Source organism: Typopeltis vanoorti, chromosome 23 (assembly GCF_054136105.1).
Source record: "Typopeltis vanoorti isolate ZY-2024b chromosome 23, IOZ_Tvanoo_1.0, whole genome shotgun sequence".
NCBI classification, from domain to species: domain Eukaryota; kingdom Metazoa; phylum Arthropoda; class Arachnida; order Uropygi; family Thelyphonidae; genus Typopeltis; species Typopeltis vanoorti.
In genome coordinates this window covers 33067113-33092831 of record NC_143571.1, presented here as the reverse complement: position 1 = coordinate 33092831, position 25719 = coordinate 33067113, and the positions used below count along the sequence as shown (strand labels likewise).

The 25719-nt window shown below is 33.7% G+C and overlaps 1 protein-coding gene and 3 non-coding genes across 5 annotated transcripts in view; all 4 read right to left on the bottom strand.

Moving 5' to 3' along the window:
- LOC150093755 (uncharacterized) overlaps positions 1-25719 on the bottom strand; it is a 96647-nt gene that overhangs the window by 43550 nt on the left and 27378 nt on the right. The gene's annotated exons all lie outside the window — the stretch shown is intronic.
- Positions 5703-5890, bottom strand: LOC150093758 (U2 spliceosomal RNA). Its single transcript, XR_016550391.1, has one exon. It is a non-coding gene; the product is annotated as a U2 spliceosomal RNA (small nuclear RNA).
- On the bottom strand, positions 12401-12589 carry LOC150093757 (U2 spliceosomal RNA). The gene has a single exon (XR_016550394.1). It is a non-coding gene; the product is annotated as a U2 spliceosomal RNA (small nuclear RNA).
- Positions 24541-24728, bottom strand: LOC150093756 (U2 spliceosomal RNA). The gene has a single exon (XR_016550392.1). It is a non-coding gene; the product is annotated as a U2 spliceosomal RNA (small nuclear RNA).

Here is a 25719-nt window from a genome sequence, read left to right as displayed (position 1 = left end):
TAAACAAGTATAACTAATAAATTAAGTTTCCTAAAGTTATAACAATCACGGACGGTTAGTCAGCGATTGATTAATATTAGACCTAACACGAGCCAAATGACGTTTTATGAGATCTGTAAATGTGTATGGTGTGTAAGGATTGTAAATACTTCATGGAGAAGTGATTTATCTTCTTTTTTTATTTTATTTCATTTTTCTGGTTTTATTACGTCTTCTACAATATCTAGAACACTTCAATTTTCTATTAACAGCTGCTTCGCTTCATTACTCCTTTTGACAGTGCTTTAAATAGCAGAGGTAATTAATTTATAGAATGAAATTAAACAATTCATATATTACGTACTTTCTATAAACTAAATTACTTTAATATTAAATATATTTGTCACTTAATTTGACTTTTAAAATTAATACCATAAATACTGTTAAAACACTATTAATAATCCTATTTAAGTATACGTAAAAAAAAAAAATTAATTAAAAAAAATCATGGAAAGTGTGTTTATTGCCTGATAAATACTTTCAGTTATCTTGGATATGAAATTATCATATCATATGAAGGAGAAAAAGAACGTAAAATTAAATTAAAAACTTGAATTATTTTACAGATTATAGGCCTAAAATAGAACACTCAATCCAAATATAGTACAAAAAGAAACACGCTTGAAAATATTCAATACTTAGCAGTGCCCACATTATTATATGGCAGTGAAATTTGGGCACTAAACAAACAAGATAAACAAATAATTAAAACAAGTGAAATGAGATTTATGAGAACTGTAAAATACACATCATGAAAAAAGGAACAAAAACATTTTAAAAGAACTAAAAACAAAATCAACAAAAGAAAAACTAAACAATTATAAACAGAAATGGATAGAACGTGTAAACCGAATGGCCAACACCGGATATCCTAAACAAATAATAAAATATAATCCAGTTGGAAAGAAGGCCAGGTAGACCTCAAAAAAGGATATTAGTTGTTTGGACTCTTCTTTTTTTTTTTTTTTTTATCTATTACTACTGAATACTTTCTTCGCAAGTTCGTATTGCAGTGTGTAAGTGCTTGTTCTGAAACCGGAGTGCCGTGATTTTTTTAAAAGTATTAGGAATACAGAGTTAAAATTAATATGAATAAGAGACAAGGCACTTTCTTTAATTTCGGTATTAAGAAATCTCTTATTGACGGTGTTTGTGACAGAACAGATAGTGAGTCATCCACCTCAAGCCTACAAAGATCTCCAGGATGTACAAAAGAAGGGGAAAACTACCAGCACACAGGAGAAAAAGTCTGCATACACTCGTAAGTACTTATTATAATATTATAAATATATTTGGTGATCAGAATGGGATGTCAATGAAAATCAGCACAAATTAATTTAATGATGTTTGCCCGAAGAAACTACGACATGCCACAAGATTTCATTAGTCCAGTGATTGATAACTAATTTAAATGTAATTTATATTTGTCAACATGCCACACCGTATACATAAGTGTACTAATACTCTTTATGATTATGCCATAATTAATTATTAATACTTATGTTAATGTATGAATGTTAAAAAAATTTGGAAAGGTATTTACGAATAAATTTGTTGGGAGCGGGCCCTCGGAAAAAAAAAATCAGCTAACGTCTTTTTATTCCCGTATACAGGAAGTAGGCGAGGCGACAGTTAAAAAAAAATTCTTCTTACTCTTTTAACTAATTTTATAATTAATATCTGTTTTATTTCGAACTGTTTAATTTTTGTTACTAAACATTTTATCAAATCATTCTTATTACAATTGCTTTTACATTATTTGGTACGGTTTAGTACTTTTCTTACAAGTATTGTTACAATTCATATTTACTTTTGTGTGTTGCAGTCTTTTTTCACTATTTTGCATTATTAATTTACTTTTATATTATTCGACATTTCTTATTTATAATCTTATTGTTTTTCATACTAAAGTTACCTTTACAACAAAATTCTATTTGTTTTTATTACAGCTCTGATAAATATTGGAATTTGAATATTATTGAAAAAATACCCATGGATTCTTGTTTAAAGACAGAAACTTTAACACAAGGAGGAGCAAGTACTTCTGCTGATACATCTACTCGTATGATTGGAGAAGATATGGAATTGCAAACTGTGGATTCTTCAAAAGCTAATATTAAAGAAAAAGAGTCGTCTAAGAACAGACTAAAACGGAAGTACCATGAAAGTTAATTAAATTATGGATTTACGTGTATTGGCAATACACATGCTCCTGATGTTTTATGTAATAAAATACTAGTAAACAGTTCTTTGGCTCCAGCTAAATTTCGTAGGCACTTCGAAACGAAACACACTGATTACAAAGGAAAATATATACATTTTTTAAAGAGACGACGTGACTCGCTAGAAAAATCTAATCTTCAAATGGCTACAATTGCTTCAACTGAAAATGCAACAGAGGCATCTTTTCGCGTGAGTTACCGCATTGCACTTCATGGTGAAGCTCATGCAATTGGTGAGACGCTCATTAAGCCTTGTGTGAAAGACATTGTATCATGCATGTTAAACGAGCAGGTTGCTAAAAAAATAGATGCAGTACAATTATCAAATGATACTGTTTCACGCCGCATCAAAGATCTTTCTGCTGACATAGAAATAGAGCTAATTCATCGACTTAGGCTGCAGTGAATATTCATTGCAAATGGATGAATCTACAGATGTCGCAGGACTTGCTGTATTACTGGTGTTTGTTCGTTACATATTTGATAAAAGTATTGAAGAAGATTTACTCATGTGCGAATATCTACAAGAAAAAACTACCGGAGAAGATATATTCAACTGTATTAATAATTATATTACAAAACAGGAAATCGGTTGGGAGAAGTGTATTGATATTTGTACAGATGGTGCTCAAGCAATGGTAGGAAAGATGAAGGGAGTTGTAACACGTATCCTGCAAGTAGCTACAAGAGCCACCAAAAGTCATTGTGTTTTGCATAGACAAGCACTAGTAACAAAAAGAATTCGTACATATTTAAAAACTATTTTGGATGAAACCGAAAAAATTATTAACTATGTAAAATCTCGACCACTTCAATCCAGATTATTTAAAATTTTGTGCGATGAAATGGGTAGTGCACATAACGCACTTTTATTACATACTGAGTGAGATGGCTATCCAGAGGAAAAGCATTATTGAAGCTTATTGAACTTCGTAGTGAGTTAATGGTCTTCTTGATGTCACATAATTTAGGACAAAATTTCATTGAATTATTAAGAAATTCTTCATGGTCTTGCGTATGTGTCTTGCGATCTGGCAGATATTTTTACAAAGTGCAATGAAATTAACTTATCATTACAAGGTAAGAATATTACAATTTTTAATACAAGAGATAAAATTGCATCTTTTGATGGGAAGTTGCAATTCTGGATTTCTACAGTTGAACAGAATAATTGTGATTGTTTTCCCACCTTGCATGAATTTTTGACTGAAATAAATTCTAAAGTAAACGAAGAAGTATCTAACGTCATTTTAGAACACGTGCATGACTTGCAATCAACCCTTTTGCAATATTTTCCAAAATCCAGTGAGGACAATTCCTGGGTTCTGAATCCATTTGCAGTGACAGCAAAGCCAGCAGGCTTCAGCGCAAGTGATTATGAAAATCTAATCGACTTAATTAGTGACTCTGATTTAAAACAAAAATACAAGGAACTGCCAATAAATGATTTCTGTACATTTAACAGAAGAGTACCCCAAAAACTAGCTATTCTTGTTTTACTTCCTTTTACAATGACATATTTATGCGAGGCAGGATTTTCATATTATGCTGCAACCAAATCAAATTCCAGGAACAGACTCGACTCTACACCAAATATGAGAATTGAACTTTCTAATATTGTGCCTGATATCAAAAGAATTTGTAATTCAAAGACCCAAAAACTTCGGAGACATTAAGAACTTAATTTGCAATATACGTGTTTTACTATTTTTATGAGTTTTGTTTTTACTAATTAACATTTGACAATAAATGATTGTTTTTTTCTTAACGCTTAGATTTACTCATTTATTTTATTTATATTTACCTATCCTACAAAACCAGCACACAGGAGAAAAAGTCTGCATTCACTCGTAAGTACTTATAATAATATTATAAATTTTTGGTGATCAGAATGGGATATGCCAATGAAAATCAGCACAAATTAATTTAATGATGGTTTAATTGATGTTTAATTATATATTAATTAAATTAAATAAATAAATAATTACATATTTATTTATTTATTAATAAATTAATATTTATCACTTATAAATTAAAATAATTAAATAAATAAACAAACAATTATTAAATAAATAATAATTAATTAATAAGTATCAATCATTAATAATTAATTATCAATTATTAACAATAAAATAAGCTAAATTACCAATTAATTATCAATTAATACATTACAAACTAATCAAGGTGTTCCGTGAACATTTCAGGATTTGTGAAGAGTTCCGTCGTAGAAAAAGTTTGAGAAACCTTGCTCTAGATCAGCGCTTCCCAAACTGTGGGCCGCGGCCCTCTTGGGGGCCGTGGGTTTTGTTGAGAATGGCCGTGAAATAATGAAAACAAATTCAAAATGTTTTAGACTAAGTAGTTTTTTTTTATCTTAAAAGAAACGTATTTAATTTTCATTATTTCTTTTTTGTTATTTTTTATATTTAATGGGAAAAAATCGCAAATTGTTGCGGATTCACAAATTTTGCTTCCTGCTTATTTCGGCGCTTAACACGTTCATTGCCAATCACGCGATATCGCGCGATGCGAGTTCTCACCAAGCGGCCGATCACGCGTTATCGCGTTGACGTCGCTAACTAAATAAAAAAATAAAAAAAATTGGCCACCACACGAAATTCCAATTTTCAGCTTGGCAATAAAAGTGTTAATGAATATTAGTAAATATAAGCTTATTCATATAAGTTTCATTTCAAAGCAGAAATCTAAGAATTGCAGTTTCAAATATTTCACCTGATATTGACTTTTTTGTGCAGCAGTATTGAAACACATCCATCACATTAAATTATTAAACTTCTTTTATGTTTTTAATTCTTTCTTTATTTCTAATAACTTACGTTTCATGTGCTTGTACTGCAAATGTACAATAATAATATATCTATCTATCTATATAAAAATATGAGATAATGTGCCATGTCAAATGTGTATGTAAGATGCTAAAAATATATTTGCATTTGATTTTTGCAATATTCGCTGTGTATGTTTTGTATTGTATAAATACAATAAATATTGAATATAAATACAATAAATATTATAATATGTCTATATTACGATTTTTTTCGAGGGGGGGCGTGAAATATTTTAATTTTTCCAAAGGGGGCCCTGACATCCATCTAGAAGTTTGGGAAGCACTGCTCTAGTAGTGCTTCTAAAAATCTAGTAGTTGATAATTGCACATGCAATTATCAACAACTAGATTTTTTTATTATTATTTATTATTACAATTTTGGATGTTTATGTTTATTTACATGTGTCGGCTAAGACAAAAGGGTAAGTGCGGTCTGATTACCGACTGCAGAATTCATTTATTTATTTTAGAGGCGTTCAGAATAAATCGCTGCTGCTGAAGCAGTACCTCGGAATGCCAGCCGGTAGGCGATTCACTAGCCATTCGGACAAACACGCCGAGTTAAATTTACATACCACTGACTTTTATTTTCAAATATAGGGCTCAGCCAAGCATGAGTGCAAAGCTTGGTGAACCGTGACAAAGTAGAGCAAGCTCTTTAACTTTGCCAAGTTCCAAAAATCAGTTTAATACCTAGGCTCCAAATCGGAGCCCGTCAGTTATTAAGCTGACGAGAACATATACTACACACTTGATCTAAGCCAAAAGGCCGAGAAGCGATAACAAAATTATCTGAGAAATTTCATTTTAAATAATATTTAAATAAGATTATTTATGGTGTACACAGTATTAAGAGTAAATTTTCGAGAAACCAAATCTTTAAACTCAAAATGATTTTAGTTTATAAAATTACTTAATATGTGAATTGTTATTTTATAAATTAATTTTATCTATTTTTATTTTATAAATACTGTATTTAAAAAAATACATTTAAAAAAATACACTTAAAAAATAAAACGTTTTTTTTTACAGTATTTACTCGAATATAACTCTAACTTTTTTCCCAAAATTAAAGCTAAAAAATCGTGTTGCGAGATATGTGCGGGAATTTTCGGAAACTAAAGTTTTTAGAAAAAAGCTGAAAATGGTGCGACTTACCAAGGAGCTCCTACTCGCTATCACTACTTTTGGCATCGAGAACAGTTTCTTTGTGTGCATCGTCAAAGTCATCTACCCAAATAGCGTCATCTTCTTTCCCGTTATTTCAAGCAAAAATTACCAGCAATTTACAAGACTTGAGATACGTAGAGCACCCAAGAACTGCATATGATTGGTGCGGTATTAACAAAAGATCGCGCGAACCAAAGACAAATTAGCATTTCAACAGTTGAGTTGAAATGCTAATCCCCTTCAACCGAATTCCATAATATCTGAAACACATTCACTATATATTTTTTAGTTTTAACACGTTAACGAAGGGGGGAGTGTATCAAGCAAAACCATATGTTCCACCGGCAACATATGGTTTTGCTTGGTCTATAGAGCAGTTTCTGTTGGAGAGGGGATGTGATTCATTAGTGCGGATTTTTATCCCGGTTGTCTCTAATTGCACTGTTTGTTGAAAAATATAATGACTCCTTTAATTATGCATAGCCGAAAATTGCCACATAACGACCTTTCGCGTACCCCCGGGTGTACGCATACCACACTTTGAGAAACACTGTCCTAGAGGATATGTATGATAAAAATAAGCCTTTGGCTCTCTATTGCAGTAATACATGATGGTTTATTTATTTTCAGTTACAATCTAGAAATTATTGAAACAAAGAAATATAAAGAATAAAAAATTTTGTTACAAAATAAGCAACTATCTGTCAGATATGCTGCGACCTCTGCAGGTTAAATATCACAAATCTTTGCGTAACACGTGTTAAACCAAACTGACAGCAACAAAAGTGCGAAATAGCACTCATAATATACTCATGCGCAGCTACTCATGACCTTCAACCTATAAAAGAGATAGGTTAAAGAATATTCATGTTTACAATTAGCATGTATCTGTCAGATCAGATTCGACCTCCCGAGTGATATATGCTGTATTTTAATGTTAAGAAACTCGTATTTGATATTAACTTTGTTACTTTTTGGTCTTTGCTTTATTACATATAGTAAAGGCACGTCTTATTTTCATATATCTATATGAAAACAATACGAAATAGGGGAAAATATTTTTTCTTCCCCTCCCCAGAATGTTCCATGACTTAAGGGGTTTTTCATACCCAGGGCCGCGTTATCATTTAGGCAAATAGGCAATCGCCTAGGGTGCAAGCCATGAAGGGGCGCAAAACTTCAAGCTACGCTTTATTCATACTTTCCTAAAATATCAAAATTAAATAGTGATATATGATTTTGGTATCGATTCTTTTTCCTTATCCCTCACACTATTTTACTATTTAACTCTTGGTTCTTTTTTGTTCCTTATCTAAATGATTCGAACTTACCGTTATTTAAAATTCAGTTAAAATAAATATTTTAAAACGTTAACATTTTAAAATATTAAATTTCGATATTTTATAACTTTTTTTTGTAAATGAGTTATAACAGAAAATTTTCAAATTAATTAAAACAGAAAATAAAAAAGCCCTATTAATTTAACCTGAAAGACAATTTTATTTCGTTTAATGTCAATTAGAAACATTTTAGTTTATGAAATAAGGGGCGCACTTGTAAACTTTGCCTAGGGCGCCAAATAACTTGCCACGGATAGTGTTCATACCACAAAGAAAGGAGGGGGGGGAGTAAAGAAAATAAAATTTTTCCTTACTCCCCCCCGGTCCCCAAAAGGAGTGAGCTGGCTCATGAGGTAGTGCAATACCAGGCAACTCGAGTAAAGTTGTGTGAAGCTACAAAAACACTTAAACTTTCCAAAAATCAGCTCATATTGATGCCCGTATCAGATTTCAAGCTGATAGAACAGATTTTCGTATCAGATATTTCAGCTGAATCTGATACTACCCCATCGGGGCCTAGATAAAATGTTTTTTGGAAGCTGGAAAACAGAATGGTGCTTCCTCCACCTTTACTTCGAGTTTCCCTGCTGTGTACCACCTCACTCACTCGGGGTCTTGCTTCTCGGTCGTCTGGATGAAGATCAAAGTGTAGGATATTATTATTATTATTATTATTATTATATGTGTGTGTGCAGAGTCGCGATGTGAATGTGGGTTTTAAGTGCACTGAGGTCCGAATAGTTTGAAAAACACTGGCGTATGGTGGTAAGAAAAACTCTGCTACCTTCATATGAGATAGGCGTTTTCACTTTCAACTTAAGATTTCTCTAGTGAGGATTTTTCCAATAGAAGGGTACATTATTGTTCTTAGAACTGCGATATTATTTGAGAGATTAAATAAGTAAATCATACTATATATTAATCCACAAAATAGACAGAGACAAAAACGAAGCAGTGCCTACTGATTGGACCAAATCAGTCATAACTTCATAACTCCTATATACAAAAAAGGATATAAAACAGAATGCAATAATTACAGAGGCATTAGCCTCCTCAGTATTCCAAGTAAGGTTTCTACGAAAGGACTCCAAACACAAATTAAGCCATATATAGAACTGGCACTAGGAGAAGAACAAGTCGGTTTCAGACCAGGGCGAAGCACAATTGATCAACTATTCACTTTAAGATAGCTAATAGAAAAGACACTAGAGTACAACCAAAGTTGCTACATAAATTTCATAGACTTTCGTCAGGCATTTGATTCAATCCGTAGAAGAGAACTATGGAAAACTATGGAAGAATTTGGAAAACTACGAAGAATTTGGAATTCCCAACAAAACCATAAGAATAATAAAGAATCTGTATGAGAAATCTGAAAGTGCAGTACGAATGGAGGACACTTTAACCAACTGGTTGCACACAGCAAGCAGAGTAAGACAGGGATGCAATCTGTCACCAGACCTGTTCAATCTTACACTGGAAGAAGCAACCAATAAGGCCTTAAACAATGAAGACTCCGGAATCAAAATATGTGGGAAAAATTGTGACAAATTTAAAATGTGCAGGCGACATTGCATTACTTGCAAGTACAGAAGAAAATCTACAGCGAATCTCTGATAAAATAAAGGAGTGTATAAAATCTGGATTAAACATAAATATAGACAAAACAAAAAGTATGCAAATAGGAAAAAGAAGCACCAATTTGAAAATTGAAATTGATAGTAAGAATCTAGAGCAGATAGAAAACTTCACCTACCTTGGAGGAGTTATTGAGTACAATGGTAAATTTATAAAAGATATAAACAGACGAATCAGTCAAGCATCCCAAACTTTTGGATGACTTAATAAAATATGGAAGTCAAGAGACATCAAACAAGTAACAAAAGTAAGAATCTATGAAACAATAGTCCTCCCAATACTTCTCTATAGAAGTGAATGCTGGAATCTCAAAAAAGTTGAAGAGAAAAAATTATTAGTTACTGAAATGGGTTGGCAAAAGAAGATTACTTAGAGTATCTCTGCTGGATCGACTAAGAAACGAAGACATAAGGAAACGACTAAAACAAGAAATAACAATAATAGACAAAATCCAAGAAAGAAGACTGCGATGGTTTGGCCATGTGACCAGAATGTGAACAGAAAGACTACCATCTAAAGCCCTGAATACAACGATGGAAGGTAAAAGATCCAAAGGACGGCCCAGAATTAGATGGATTGACAAAATAAAAGAGGACCTGAAAACCAAATCACAACAAGCGGCACCAAACTGGACAGAATTATTCGGACTCTCCCGGGACAGACAGAAGTGGAAAGAGTTCATTCGGCCTGATCATCATCCACATAGATGATGGAAGAGAGAAGTCTATAGACAGAGTGCACATCTTATAACAGTGCATTATCGCATAATTAGGCTTCCCCCCTCCTCGCCAAAAAAAAAAAAAAAAGACTTTTATTAAACCTATATTATACTAAAGTAAATTCTAATGTCACGGAAAGGAAACGCAAGTAATGTATAATATTTGTGGATCGGAAAGAAGAACACTGGTTTTAAAAATAAGTATACTTTTTTGGAGTAAATGAAAAATACTTGAGGTGATTCTAACATAAGATACCGAATAGTGATTGAATTTACTGAATGATGAGATCTGTAGCGTTGTGAGCGATGCTTTCTTCTTCCGGTCAATCCCTCCTTTCATTTTGGCCTTTTGGTCGGTGCAACGGAAATCACGGATGATCTTTAACGATGTATAGAGCAGCTAAATCTTGCAAAAAAGCTAAACAATATGACCTGTACAGGTAACTGAGATACCTGTGCCGGTTAACTTCAAAACTAGCTGAAAAAAAATTCCTCTGGTCGGCGACAAGAATTGCACCTACAAAGAGGCTTTTTCTTCTGGATGGAAATCTAACATTATGAAATCAGAAGCAGTGCCACAAGGCTTCCATTACTCTTTGAAATGAATGTTACGGTTCAAATTTTAAAACTGTAGTTGAATACATCTCGAAAGTAGCACGTAAATAATATTCAACTTGGAATTGAAATTTTTCGACAGAATACTTAGCTTCATCACTGCCTGATATTCTTGATAATTGTATTATGTTCATATTAGGAAAAATACGTCATAGTGGGCTAAATAAATATATTACACTAGGTATTTTACTCTCTTCCATGAATAAACCAATTTTACTTTGTGGAAGAAACGGAAGAGTCATCAGAATCCGCAATGTGAAGAGAATCTGAAGAGGTTGCCGACAAATTGAAAGAGCAGGTGATAAAATGTTCTATAAATGACAGCGTAATAAATTGATGATATGACTATATTTCTATGTTTCGTATATTTGCATTCTACAAAAGAAATAAAGAAAAAACTTTGTGTTTAATTTTAAAATTTCCGAACCTCAAAAAATAATTTCAGGAAGCATCACTTGCTGAGCTCAATACTGACTGAGCGCAAGCATTTATTGTTTGGATTCTTTTTTGTTTTTTTTTTTCATTGAATCCCCATGTCTTGAGTTTTCATAAAGCATTCTCTAGATTAACTGCATAGCAATTATCGACTACGATTTATTATTATTATTATTATTATTATTATTATTATTATTATTATTATTTTGGACGTTCATTTACTGTGTAGGCTAAGGCATACGTGCAGTCTGATTAACTCGTAATAATACAAATATAAATAAAACGAATAAAATGCAATATTTATTTAGAGGCGTCGTGAAATATCGGACGGCACCTCGAAGTGTTGTACGATAGGCGATACACTAATCACTCGGCCACCCACGTGAATTCAAAACATTACTGACTTTTAAATTAAGGGGATAAAAATCCCTTATTATTTTACAGCCATTATGCGAAACTCTAAGATCGAAAACTACGATCTAAGAGTTTCATGCCGAAGAACTATCGGCGAATCCAAGCGTGACCACCTGGTAGTACAACACCAAGGCAACTCGAAGCAAAAGTGGAGCAAGCTCCCTCATAAGGGATTTTTATCCCCATAATTTAATTAACTTCGCCAGAAAAATAGCCGTTTCGCTTTTCATCTTAGTTATAATATATAATATATGGATAAACCATTCTGGCATTCGTATAGTGAAGGTATGTAAGTTCTTTTCACTTAAACTTTGATATCATCCAGGTCTTCCTACTCACTGATGAGACCCCAATGAGGGTGGAAACCGGTGCGGGGCGGATCTGGCTTTGAGAGGCTCCGCTTGGAGGTAGGCTTTTGCCTGTCTCTGAGTGGGGCCACCGCTAAGATTATGGCTCTGCTTGGTGGTGGGGTGAGCCTGCCACTGGGTAGAGCCAATGCTGAGAAGTTCTTCTCGGTGACGTGGTGAGCCTGTCATTGAGTGGAACAACGCTGAGTTGGGAGATCTTTCGGGATCGTCTTATTTTTAGCGCTCTCTTCACCTATACATAAGGTTGAAACCGATCTGAGTATGTGACCTCTCCTTATAATGTACAGCAGTATTCTCTCCTAGGAGCTGTGTGTTTTTACATTATGAGAAAATATCAAGGATAGTGAGAGCTTGCTCTATCTTTGCTTCGAGTTGCCTGGTGTTGTACTCCCAGGTGGTCACTTACGCTTGGATTCGCCGATAGTTCTTCGGCATGAAACTCTTAGATCGTAGTTTTCGATCTGAGTTTCGCATACTGGCTGTAAAATAATAAGGGATTTTTAACCACTTAATTTAATATTTAATATTTAATAAACTCCACCAGAAAAATAGCTATTTGGCTGTACATCTTAGTTATCACTGACTTTTATTTTTAAATAGGGCTCATCCAAGCATGAGTGCAAAGCTTGGTGAACCGTGACAAAGTAGAGCAAGCTCTTTAACTTTGCCAAGTTCCAAAAATCAGTTTAATACCTAGGCTCCAAATCGGAGCCCGTCAGTTATTAAGCTGAGCGAGAACATATACTACACACTTGATCTGAGCCAAAAGGCCGAGAAGCGATAACAAGATTATTAAGGCTCTGATCATGGCAGGAGGGTAACAGCAATAGCCGAGCCTCAGTTAGAACTTCATTGGCTACAGAATTGCCATCCCTTACCCTCCAAGGGTATTGGATTGAATGAATCAATCACCGCATCTCACGGTCGATTGATTCACTCCAAACCCCGATAACAAGATTTTCTGAGAAATTAGTTTTTAAATGAAATTTAAATAAGATTATTTATGGTGTACACATTATTGAGGAAATTTTTGAGAAACCAAATCTTCAAACTTAAATTGATTTCAGTTTATAAAATTACTTAATATGTAAATTGTTATTTTATAAATTTTAAATAATATTATTCGAAGTTTTTTCCCACTTGGTTAGACTATAAGAAATTTAGTTTAATCCTTTATACAAGTGTAAGCAAACAAGTTGTCGCCTGAAGTATCTTCAGGTCCGAGGCAACTCGTAGTAAAGGTGGTCCAAGCTCAAATCACTACTTGTCTTAGTATCTCCCATAATGCAAAGCACTGTATGCTTTGAGATACTAAGACAAGTAGCGACGAGAGCTTGGTCCACTTTTACTACGATTTGACTCAGTCCTGAATACTTCAGGCGAAAACTTTGTTTGCTTACACTTGGATCAAGGATAAATTTAAAATAATATTATTTTTAAGAGCATGACATCGAGTTCAGTCTAGTCACATACAAATCCTTTGTTTTCTAAATGTTTATGCCTCGTGGCATATCTCGCTGCGAGAGGAAGACAGTAATAAAAGTAGAAATATACAATAATACACACACAATAAATCATGGAATGTAATGAAACATTAGTATGTCTCATTTCAATATCACTTCAGGTCTCCTGTCAGTAGCGGAATAACATTCTACAACTTCTTAAAACAGAATACATAATTTAACCATTTATTACTTGTATATAATCTAAAAACAGAATATCTGATTTAACCAAATATTACTTATTTAGTTGATTAATTAAATAGGCTTTATAAATATATTAACACCAGGACTTCAGAAGATCATTTTGCTGATAGCGTAGATGGCAGGTTAAATGTTATGTTTAAGGGAGATGGTAAATCCCGTATTATTTTACAGCCGGTTGCGAAACGCGGATCGAAATCCTAGAGCAGGGTTTCTCAAACTGTGTTCCGCGAGAAGTTCTGGAATTTGTCATTTTAGTTTTTAAAGCATTTTTCATGAATAAATAATTTATAATAAAAATATTCTGAGGAGAATAATATTCGTGAATATGTCCAAAAGCCCAGACCCAGAACGCGTAATAACATCTGTGTATCGTTAATTTTCACACATCGAACCTTCCAACATTTGGGAAAGGAAATGCTGCTGTTAATGACGGGTCATAAAAATTGGTTGAAAGCCCATTACAACAATTGGTTTCATATCTTCTGTTCTCAAAACTGAAGGAAATGACATCTGTGTAGCAAATGCCAGTGACCAAACAGCATATTTTCAAACATGGAAATATTCATGAATTATCGTTAATTTTCACACATCGAAATCTTTCAACAATCGGGAAAGAGAATACCGCCGTTTATGACCGATCATAAAAATTGCCTGCAAGCCGATTACAACAATCGCAAGCATGTTCACAAAACTGAACGAAATAACACCTGCGTTGCAAATATCAGTGACCAATCAGCAAGGAAGTATAAAGAAAATTTTTCCACTGAAATTGAAGATCAAGGTAGTCTGTATCCGGTTCTCAAATCTAGTAATACTGAATACTTTCTTCGCAAGTTCGTATTGCAGTGTGTAAGTGCTTGTTCTGAAACCGGAGTGCCGTGATTTTTTTAAAAGTAATAGGATTATAGAGTTAAAATCTGATATGAATAAGAGACAAGGCACTTTATTTAATTTTGGTATTGAGAAATCTCTTATTGAAGGTGTTTGTGATGGAACAGATAGTGAGTCATCCACCTCAAGCCTACAAACATCTCCAGGATGTACAAAAGCAGGGAAATACTACCAGTACACAGGAGAAAAAGTCTGCATTTACTCGTAAGTACTTATAAATATATTATAAATATTTTGGTGATCAGAATGGGATATGCCAATGAAAATCAGCACAAATTAATTTAATGATGTTTGCCCGAAGAAACTACGACATGCCACAAGATTTCATTAGTCCAGTGATTGATAACTAATTTAAATGTAATTTATATTTGTCAACATGCCACACAGTATACATAAGTGTACTAATACTCTTTATGATTATGCCATAATTAATTATTAATACTTATGTTAATGTATGAATGTTAAAAAAATTTGGAAAGGCATTTATGAGTAAATTTGTTGGGGCGGGCCCTCGGAAAAAAAAAATCAGCTAACGTCTTTATATTCCCGTATACAGGGAGAAGGCGAGGCGGCTTTTTAAAAAAAATTCTTCTTACTCTTTTAACTAATTTTATAATTAATATCTGATTTATTTCGAACTGTTTAATTTTTGTTACTGAACATTTTATCAAATCATTCTTATTACAATTGCTTTTACATTATTTGATACGGTTTAGTACTTTTCTTACAAGTATTATTACAATTCATATTTACTTTTGTGTGTTGCAGTCTTTTTTCACTATTTTGCATTATTCATTTACTTTTATATTATTCGACATTTCTTATTTATAATCTTATTGTTTTTCATACTAAAGTTACCTTTACAACACAATTCTATTTTTTTTTTTATTATAGCTGTGACAAATATTGGAATTTGAATATTACTGATTCCATATCTTCTCCAATATTTAAAGATTGGAGGAAGATATGGAATTGCTAACGGCGGTTTCTTCAAAAGCTAATATTAAAGAATAAGAGTCATCTAAGAATAGACCAAAACGGAAGTACCATGAAAGTTATTTAAATTATGGATTTACGTGTATTGGCAATACACATGCTCCTGATGTTTTATGTAATAAATACTAGTAAACAGTTCTTTGGCTCCAGCTAAATTTCGTAGGCACTTCGAAACGAAACACACTGATTACAAATGAAAATATATACATTTTTTAAGAGACGACGTGACTCGCTAGAAAAATCTAAACTTCAAATGGCTACAATTGCTTCAACTGAAAATGCAACAGAGGCATCTTTTCGAGTGAGTTACCGAATTGCACTTCATGGTGAAGCTCATTCAATTGGTGAGACGCTCATTAAGCCTTGTGTGAAAGACATTGTATCATGCATGTTAAACGAGCAGGTTGCTAAAAAAATAGATGCAGTACAATTATCAAATGATACTGTTTCACGCCGCATCAACGATCTTTCTGCTGACATAGAAAAAGAGTAATTCATCGACTTAGACTGTAGTGAATATTCATTCCAAATTGATGAATCTACGGATGTCGCAGGACTCGCTGTATTACTAGTGTTTGTTCGTTACATATTTAATAAAAGTATTGAAGACATGTGCGAACATCTACAAGAAAAAACTACCGGAGAAGATATATTCAACTGTATTAATAATTATATTACAAAACAGGAAATCGGTTGGTAAAAATGTATTGATATTTGTACAAATCGTGCTCAAGGAAAGGTAGAAAAGATGAAGGGAGTTGTAACACATATCCTGCAAGTAGCTACACCACCAAAAGTCATTGTGTTTTGCATAGACAAGCACCAGTAACAAAAAGAATTCCTACATATTTAAAAACTATTTTGGATGAAGCCGTAAAATTGATAAACTATGTAAAATCTCGACCACTTCAATTCAGATTATTTAAAATTTTGTGCGTTGAAATGGGTAGTGCACATAACACACTTTTATTACATACTGAAGTGAGATGGCTATCCAGATGAACAGCTTCGTAGTGAGTTAATGGTCTTCTTGATGTCACATAATTTAGGACAAAATTTTATTGAATTATTAAGAAATTATTCATGGTTGTGAGTCTTGCATATATGGCAGATATTGCATCTTTTGATAGGAAGTTGCAATTCTGGATTTCTACGGTTGAAAAGAATAATTTTGAATGTTTTCCCACCTTGCATGAATTTTTGACTGAAATAAATTCTAAAGTAAATGAAGAAGTATCTAACGTAATTTTAGAACACTTGCATGACTTGCAATCAACCCTTTTGCAATATTTTCCAAAATCCAGTGAGGACAATTCCTGGGTTCTGAATCCATTTACAGTGACAGCTAAACGAGCAGGGTTCACCGCAAGTGATTATGAAAATCTAATTGACTTAATTAGTGACTCTGATTTAAAACAAAAATACAAGGAACTGCCAATAAATGATTTCTGGACAAGCGTATCAAAACTAGCTATTTTTGTTTTACTTCCTTTTACAATGAGATATTTATGCGAGGCAGGATTTTCATATTATGTTGCAACAAAATCAAAGTCCAGGAACAGATTCGACGCTACACCAAATATGAGAATTGAACTTTCTAATATTGTGCCTGATATCAAAAGAATTTGTAATTCAAAGACCCCAAAACATCGGAGTCATTAAGAACTTAATTTGCAATATACGTTTTACTATTTTTATGTGTTTTGTTTTTACTAATTAACATTTGACAATAAATGATTGTTTTTTTTCTTAACGCTTAGATTTACTCATTTATTTTATTTATATTTACCTAACCTACAAAACCAGCACAGGAGAAAAAGTCTGCATTCACTCATAAGTACTTATAATAATATTATAAATTTTTGGTGATCAGAATGGGATATGTCAATGAAAATCAGCACAAATTAGTTTAAATTAGTTAAATTAATAATTAATTAGTAATTAATTATTAATTAATAATTATTTATCAATCAATAATTAATTACCAATTTTTTATTAACAATAAAATAAGCTAAATTACCAATTAATTATTAATTAATACATTACAAAATAACCACGGTGTTCCGTGAACATTTCAGGATTTGTGAAGTGTTCCGTCGTAGAAAAAGTTTGAGAAACTCTGTCCTAGAGTTTCATGCCCAAAAAAAACTATTGGCGAGCCCAAGTGTAAGTAATCACTTGAGTAGTACAACACCAGGGCAACTCGGAGCAAAGGTGGAGCAAGTTCCATCACAGATGTTATGTTTAAAGGAGATGGTAAATCCTGTATTATTTTACAGCCGGTTACGAAACTCGGATCGAAATCCTAGAGTTTCATGTCGAAAAAACTATCGGCGAGCCCAAGTGTAAGTAATCACTTGGGTAGTACAACACCAGGGCAACTCGGAGCAAAGGTGGAGCAAGCTCCGTCACTGTCCTTAGTATTCTCTCATAATGTAAAACGCAGCTCCTAGGAGATGTATTACTCTTTTACTTTTTGAGAAGAGGTCACTACCCAGATCCGAGTTTCGTAACCGGCTGTAAAATAATACGGGATTTACCATCTCCCTTAAACTTAACTTATGTCGCCGGTAAAATAGCCTTTTGGCTTGTTATAGGTTAAATGTCATGTTGCTGCAAATTTTTTATGTTCGACTTTTTTTATAATAAGCGAGTTTATAACGTAATATGGTACTCGTTTTTCTCCTCAGGAACGAACTGTTCAATAATAATAAGGAATGAGAATACTATGAACCTGAGGAATCTGCAATAATTTTGATTTTTTGGAATTCATCAGTGTAGTAGCAAAGGCAGCGACAAGAAAGGCATTCAGATAACTGGAGTCAAACGCGGTTGTTTGACTCCAGTTGTTTAGAAATAAGTTGTTATTTCTAAACTCAACCATAATAATTAATGAAGAGTAATGATTTAGATATGTCACTGGCTGGCAGTGCCGTAAACGAGAGCGTGGCGAAAGAGACTCCCGCCACGGGCGCAACTAGATTTGGAACGCAAAACGTAGAAAATATAAAAAATAAAAATAAATAAATAGATATAAAAGTCCGCTATTTTATATTGTATTTTTTCATTTTGGGCAATTATACTAATTATACGCTTATATTAATTATATTAATTTAAATTATATTAATTATAAGCTTTAGACACACAAATTCTGCAACACACTGCAACTCATTTTGATGGGGTTAATAGTAAGTATTTAACATATTGCATTTAATAAAATTTAACTTGTTACATTTAAATTTTTCAAAATTTTTATCATTTTTGGGTTAGGGGGCGCAAGTTAGACACTTACCACAGGCGCTTCATACCCTAGTTACTGTACTGACTGGCTGGCGAAACCAGTGGAATTCTCGAAATTGGCAAATGATGTATTATCGACAAAATCGGAGGGTGGGGAGACTTTTGGTATAATTTAAATATCTGCAACGAAGATATGTTGAAAAGGAATATGGGAATTAACCAAGAAAACAAGACAATAACTATGATCACAACTCATCATGAAAAAACATTGGTAATCAAGCCTCAGGGTAAAATTCTACAACAAGTATCCTTCTTTAAAGAATTGCACTGGCAAGAATATTGCGCAACTGATAAATAGGAATTTTTTTAAAAAAATAAACACGAAGTAGTAAAAAACGAAACACAATTGGCACTTTACCGGTCAGTTTATATCCCAGTAGGGTAGTACATACAGCAGTGAATCATGACTATTAACGATAAAGAAATCCAAGCCAAATTAGGAACAATATTCATTCTTCTACAGCAAATATTGTGCGAATATTCTCACTCCAGTTTCTCTTTCTCTCTCTCTCTCTCTCTCTCATCACACTTGTCACTATCCTAGAACGTGTTCTATATTCATTATACGAATGTTTTTGTTATGTACTTCCCTTCGAATTTCATTACTGATCCACTCTACATCCATTCAATTCAATCCATTTTTGTTCCATCATATATACTTTATCTTCGAACAGAGGGTGACATCCTGCTTTCAAATGTTCTTTTAACAACTTCCAAGCGTTAATTATCTCCTTCCCAACAAGCTCCTCACGTCAGCGAATGTTGCCGAGTTTCTCAGTCTCCTAACCATTCTCTCAAGACTCTTTCACTTCATTCGCTTTACATCCTGTAATGTTATCACTAAATCTGACGCAAGAGACCCTCGTGTACCCTTGACCACATGCTGTGACAAATAAGTCTCTTAGTAACTGAAAACGACTTCTTTTCTTTACTATGTGACTTTTCCTGCTCCCAGTCAATATTACTATAATTAAAACACAATAATTAACAGCCTCTCAGTTGCTAATTTTATTTCTTGAACCATTTTACTCTCATCTCCTCCAGTACTACATGGGATGTACATACACCCTACCAAATATTCTATCTCGTTTATCTTAATTTTGCACCAAATATTATCAATGTTAATGCCCCTCCGTTCCAAGTTTTTAACTTTTAACAAATACAACTCGTTATTTATCACTAACAAAATTCCACCTCATTTTCTATCTCTTGTAAATCTGCAAATATAAACTGTAAAGAGGAGTTTTTATGCCTGTCACAATGTCATTCTATGTCAGCCACGTCTGACTTATTCCAGAAATTCTAGGCTGAATTACATGTATTAATGCCACCAGGGCCATCATCAGATTAGATCGCGCCCTGAGACAAACAATTAAATATCGCCCCTGATGGATTATAAGACAAAAAATATAAGAAAATCTCCAATTGCTCTTTTGTTTTTATTACAAGAGAAACATTAATGCAAAACGATACATAATAATATTAATTAAATGTTTGCTCTACGGGGATATCGCACAATAAAACTATTTATAAGCTCTTCTAAATTTGAATTATAAGCAAATGTCCGCCTCTATTGATTTAGTTGCTAGACCAACCAATCTTTCTTGGGTCATTGCTGTTCGCAAATAATATTTAATCAGTTTAAGTTGGAAACACTTATTTCCGCACTTGGTGCACTAACAGGAATTGTTAGCGTAGCGACAGACATTGTCGCAATATGGTTGAACATTATTAAGCCTTATTAAGCCACGCTGTGGGGCAGGCTGCCTCTATGCTACACCCTGTCGACGGTACTGAATGCCACAATTTTTCCAAGTCCGTTCCCAATACTTCTAGGATTTGCATACGTGCAAGTGAGCTTAATCCGTAGAGTTCAATTTAACAGTACAGTTTGTTTTAAGATCATTAGTAATTCTCTGTTACTGTTCTAATCAAACCAAAATACCTCAGCGACAACTGCTCCCACTAACAGTGGTTGTTAAAAGATCAATTCTTATCTTCTTTTGGACAGTGTCCCATGCATATTTTCCTTTCTGACAAAATTTAATCCTCCCCTCCCCCAACAAGCAGAAATCACTGAATGTTTTATGTTATATCGGTTATAGTGAACCCGATCAGCTGTTTCCCCTAGAAACTCCCATTTCCCATTCTCAACAGATGTTCTAAATGTATTTAAGCACAAAACATGACTCTGAAAGAAAGAAAGAAAAAAAAAAAAAAGCTTTGATTTTATGAAACTCAAACGAACATTCATAAAACATATATTCATTGTCATTTCTTTACAATATTTCTTACACCACCTCTACATCATATCACGTGCATTAATCGCACGGTAATTAATTTATAAAATGACATTAAATAATTCATATATTACATATTTTCTTTAAACTAAATTAATTTAATATTAAATATATTGATCAGTTAATTGACTTTTAAAATAAACATCATAAATACTATTAGAACACCAACCATATCCCAGAGAAAATCATGGATCAAATCAGAAGAAAAAAAAAAAGCCAGAAAGAGATACCACAACATCCGGGCCCCACAAGACAAAACAATACTGAATAACCTAAATAGACAAGTACGTGAAGCTCTACAGAAACCACCAATGGGAATCCAAATTGGCTAACATCAAGACTGAAGATCACTCCGTCTGGAAATTCCTAAGAGCCATCCGCACCAAAAAGCAAATCATACCCCCTATACAAACAAAGAAAGGGACAGTTCACAAAGATGAAGAGAAAGCTGAAGCACTGATAGATAACCTTGAATCTCAATGCAATCCATCTTATGCAAACCTTAATATTAACCTTATGTACAAAATTCACCGGCATGTTAGATCAACTTTATGGCAGCACACTGTTAATTCTGAACACATCACTCCGACTACTCCGGTTGAAGTAATAAATATCGTCACACATCACACACCTAAATAATAAAAAGGCTCCAGGACCTGATGGCGTAATTAACCGAATAGTAAAACTACTCCCAAGAAAGGCCATAGTTCATCTCGTCAATATTACCAATGCAATTTTCAGTATCTTCCCACTGCGTGGAAAACAGTCACCATCGTGCCACTGAAGAAGCTAGGAAAAAACCCTCACCTTCCTGAGAGCTATAGACCAATCAGCCTGTTGTCCAGTCTCAGAAAGATAACAGAGAAAGTGATCCTCACAAGACTCCAAGCAGAAACGGATAGGTTAGGAGTTCTGCCTGACGAGCAGTTTGGCTTCTGCAAGGCCCATAGTACAGCTCAACAAATCCCAAGGTTAGTAGAAATCATTACGAAAGGTTTCAATTGGAAAATCAGTACTGCTGCCATCTTCATCGACGCAGAGAAGGCGTTTAACTAAGTGTGGCATCAAGGCCTTCTCTACAAACTCATAAAGTTCGGCTTTCCAATCAAGTTGATAAGAATACTCTACTCATACCTGAAAGACAGATATATGCAGGTCAGGGTCGGAGAATCGATTTCGTCCAGATGCAGGGTCTTTGCAGGAGTACTCCAGGGCTCTCTTCTGGCCACTCTCCTGTTCTCAATCTACGTAGCAGATATCCCTCTGAACCCGAGAACAACATTCACTGCATTAATGGCAAGATCTCTGAGCCCAAAACTGGCAACTAGAAGATTGCAAACTAGTATACATATATTAGAGATGGCTGGCAGACTGGAGGATTCAAGTTAACCCACAGAAGAGTTCAGCCATACTGTTTACAAGGAAGAAAATCCACAATATGGAGAACATTCATCTTTTGGGAGTTAAGATTCCGTGTCAAATAAGAAGTCAAATATCTCGGAGTGATCCTGGATAAAAAACTTCTATTCAGCAATCATATAAGACACATTACCTAAAAGACATCCAAGGTCATAGCCCAACTCTGCGCTGTAATCAACAGACAAAGCAAATTTGGATACACAAACAAAATTAACAATTTACAAGATGGTGATTCGGCCGGTCATCACTTATGCGTCTTCCGCATGGAGCCACACCGCAAATACAAATATTCTAAAACTACAGAGATTGCAGAATAAGTGCCTGAGAATGATGATGGATGCCCCTTGGTTTATCAGAAATACCCAGATCCATAGAGAAGTCAACATTCCTTACATCTCTTCCCTTCTTCTAGATCTAGCAGTGAAGTTCTTTACCAAGACTAGCAACCACCCAAACCCGTTGATCAAGGAAGCTTCGGAATATAATGAAGCGGAAAGCTACAAATATAAAAGGCCAAAACATATCTTAAGTACAGCTGAACACAGCTAATTTCACTGCCCTCACTGGGCGAGCATGTGTCTTATAAACACTCCATTCAAAGTTTTTCATTTCAGACAAAGGGGAATAGGAAAAGCAATTTTGTTTCACCCATCTAGCCAGAAATGTTATTCGTCGTTATTCGAATATGTGTTTCGCCTGACAAATATATCGCGTGGTAAATACTTTCAGTTATCTTATATCATATCATATCATATCATATCAATGGAGAGAAAGAACATAAAATTAAAAACTTCAAAATGTTTACAGATTATAGGCTTGATAAATAGAACACTCGATCCAAATATTGTACAAAAAGAAACACGCTTGAAAATATACAATACTTTAGCAGTGCCCACATTATTATATGGCAGTGAATTTTTGGCACTAAACAAACAAGATAAACAAAGAATAAAAACAAGTGAAATGAGATTTAACTGTAAAATACACATCATGAAAAAAGGAACAAAAACATTTTAAAAGAACTAAAAACAAAATCAACAGAAGAAAAACTAAACAATTATAAACAGAAATGGATAGAACATGTAAACCGAATGGCCAACACCCGATATCCTAAACAAATAATAAAATATAATCCAGTTGGAAAGAGAAGGCCAGGTAGACCTCAAAAAAGGATATTAGTTGTTTGGACTCTCCCCCCCCCCATTCTATTATCCCCCCCACGCCTCGGGTTTTCATAAAGCATTCTCTAGATTAATTCCATCGCATTATCAACCACCAGATTTTTATTATTATTTATTACTATTTTGGATGTTGATTTACATGTGTAGGCTAAGGCATAAGTGCAGTCTGATTAACTCGTAACAATACAAATATAAATAAAACGAATAAAATGCAGTATTTAGAGGCGTTTGGAATAATCGCTGCTGGATGTATATGGTACAACAGTACCTTTGGAGTTAAGTTTAAGGGAGATGGTAAATCCCGTATTATTCTACAGCGGGGTGAGAAACTCGGATCGAAATCCTAGAGTTTCATGGCGAAAAAACTATCGGCGAGCCCAAGTGTAAGTAATCACTTAGGTAGTATAACACCAGGGCAACTCGGAGCAAAGGTGGAGCAAGCCCAGTCACTGTCCTTCATATTCTCTCATAATGTAAAACGCAGCTTCTAGGATATGTATTACTGTTTTACATTATGAGAATAGGTCACTACCCAGAGCGGTTTCAACCCTTTTTAAGGTCTCATCATATTCTCTCATAATGTAAAAACATTATGAGAGAATATGAAGGACAGCGACTGAGCTTGCTCCACCTTTGCTCCGAGTTGCCCTGGTGTTGTACTACCTAAGTGATTACTTACACTTGGGCTCGCCGATAGTTTTTTCGGCATGAAACTCTAGGATTATGATCCGAGTTTCGTACCAGGCTGTAGAATAAATAATAGAATATAATATATATATATATATATATATATATATATATATATATATATATAATATAATATATATAATATAACATAATACGGGATTTTGTTGTAGTACTTTGCAGTGTCGTCCGATAGGCGGTACACTAACCGCTGAACTAGCCAACAAGCGTACTTAAAATACCACTGACTTATTTTTAAATAGGGCTCATCCAAGCATGAGTGCAAAGCTTGGTGAACCGTGACAAAGTAGAGCAAGCTCTTTAACTTTGCCAAATTCCAAAAATCAATTTAATACCTAGGCTCCAAATCGGAGCCCGTCAGATATTAAGCTGACGAGAACATATACTACACACTTGATCTGAGCCAAAAGGCCGAGAAGCGATAACAAAATTTTTTGAGAAATATTATTTTAGATGACATTTAAATAAGACTATTTATGGTGTACTCAGTGTTAAGAGTAAATTTTCGAGAAACCAATTCTTTAAACTTAAAATGATTTCAGTTTATAAAATTACTTAATATGTGAATTGTTATTTTATAACATAATTTTATAAATATATTATTATTTTATAAATTTTAAATAATATTATTTTTAAGAGCATGACGTCGAGTTCAGTATAATCACATACAAATCCTTTGTTTTCTAAATATTTCGTTTATAAAAATGTTTATACCTCGTGGCATATCTCGCTGCGGGAGGAAGACAGTAATAAAAGTCAGTGCCGTAACGAGGGCGTAGCGAAAGAGGCGTTTTAAGTAGCAAAACGTAAAAAATAAATATAAATATAAATAAATAGATATAAAAAGTCCGCTATATTATATTGTATTTTTAAATTTCGGCAATTCGCCGATTTCGACACACAAATTCTGCAACACACTGCAACTCATTTTGATGGGGTTAATAGAAAGTATTTAACATATTGCATTTAGTAAAATTTAACTTGTTACATTTAAATTTTTCAAAAGTTTTGTCATTTTTGGGCTAGGGGGGTGCAAGTTAGACACTTGCCACAGGCGCATCATACTCTCGTTACTGTACTGATAAAAGTATAAATAAAAAATAATACACACACACAATAAATCATGGAGTGTAATGAAACATTAGTATGTCTCATTTCAATATCACTTCAAGTCTCATGTCAGTAGCGGAATAACATTCTACAACTTCTGAAAACAGAATACATAATTTAACCATTTATTACTTGTATACTTGTATATAATCTAAAAACAGAATATCTGATTTAACGAAATATTATTTATTTATTCAGTTGATTAATTAAATAGGCTTTAGAAATATATTAACACCAGGACTTCAGAAGGTCATTTTGCTGATAGCGTAGATGGCAGGTTAAATGTTATGTTTAAGGGAGATGG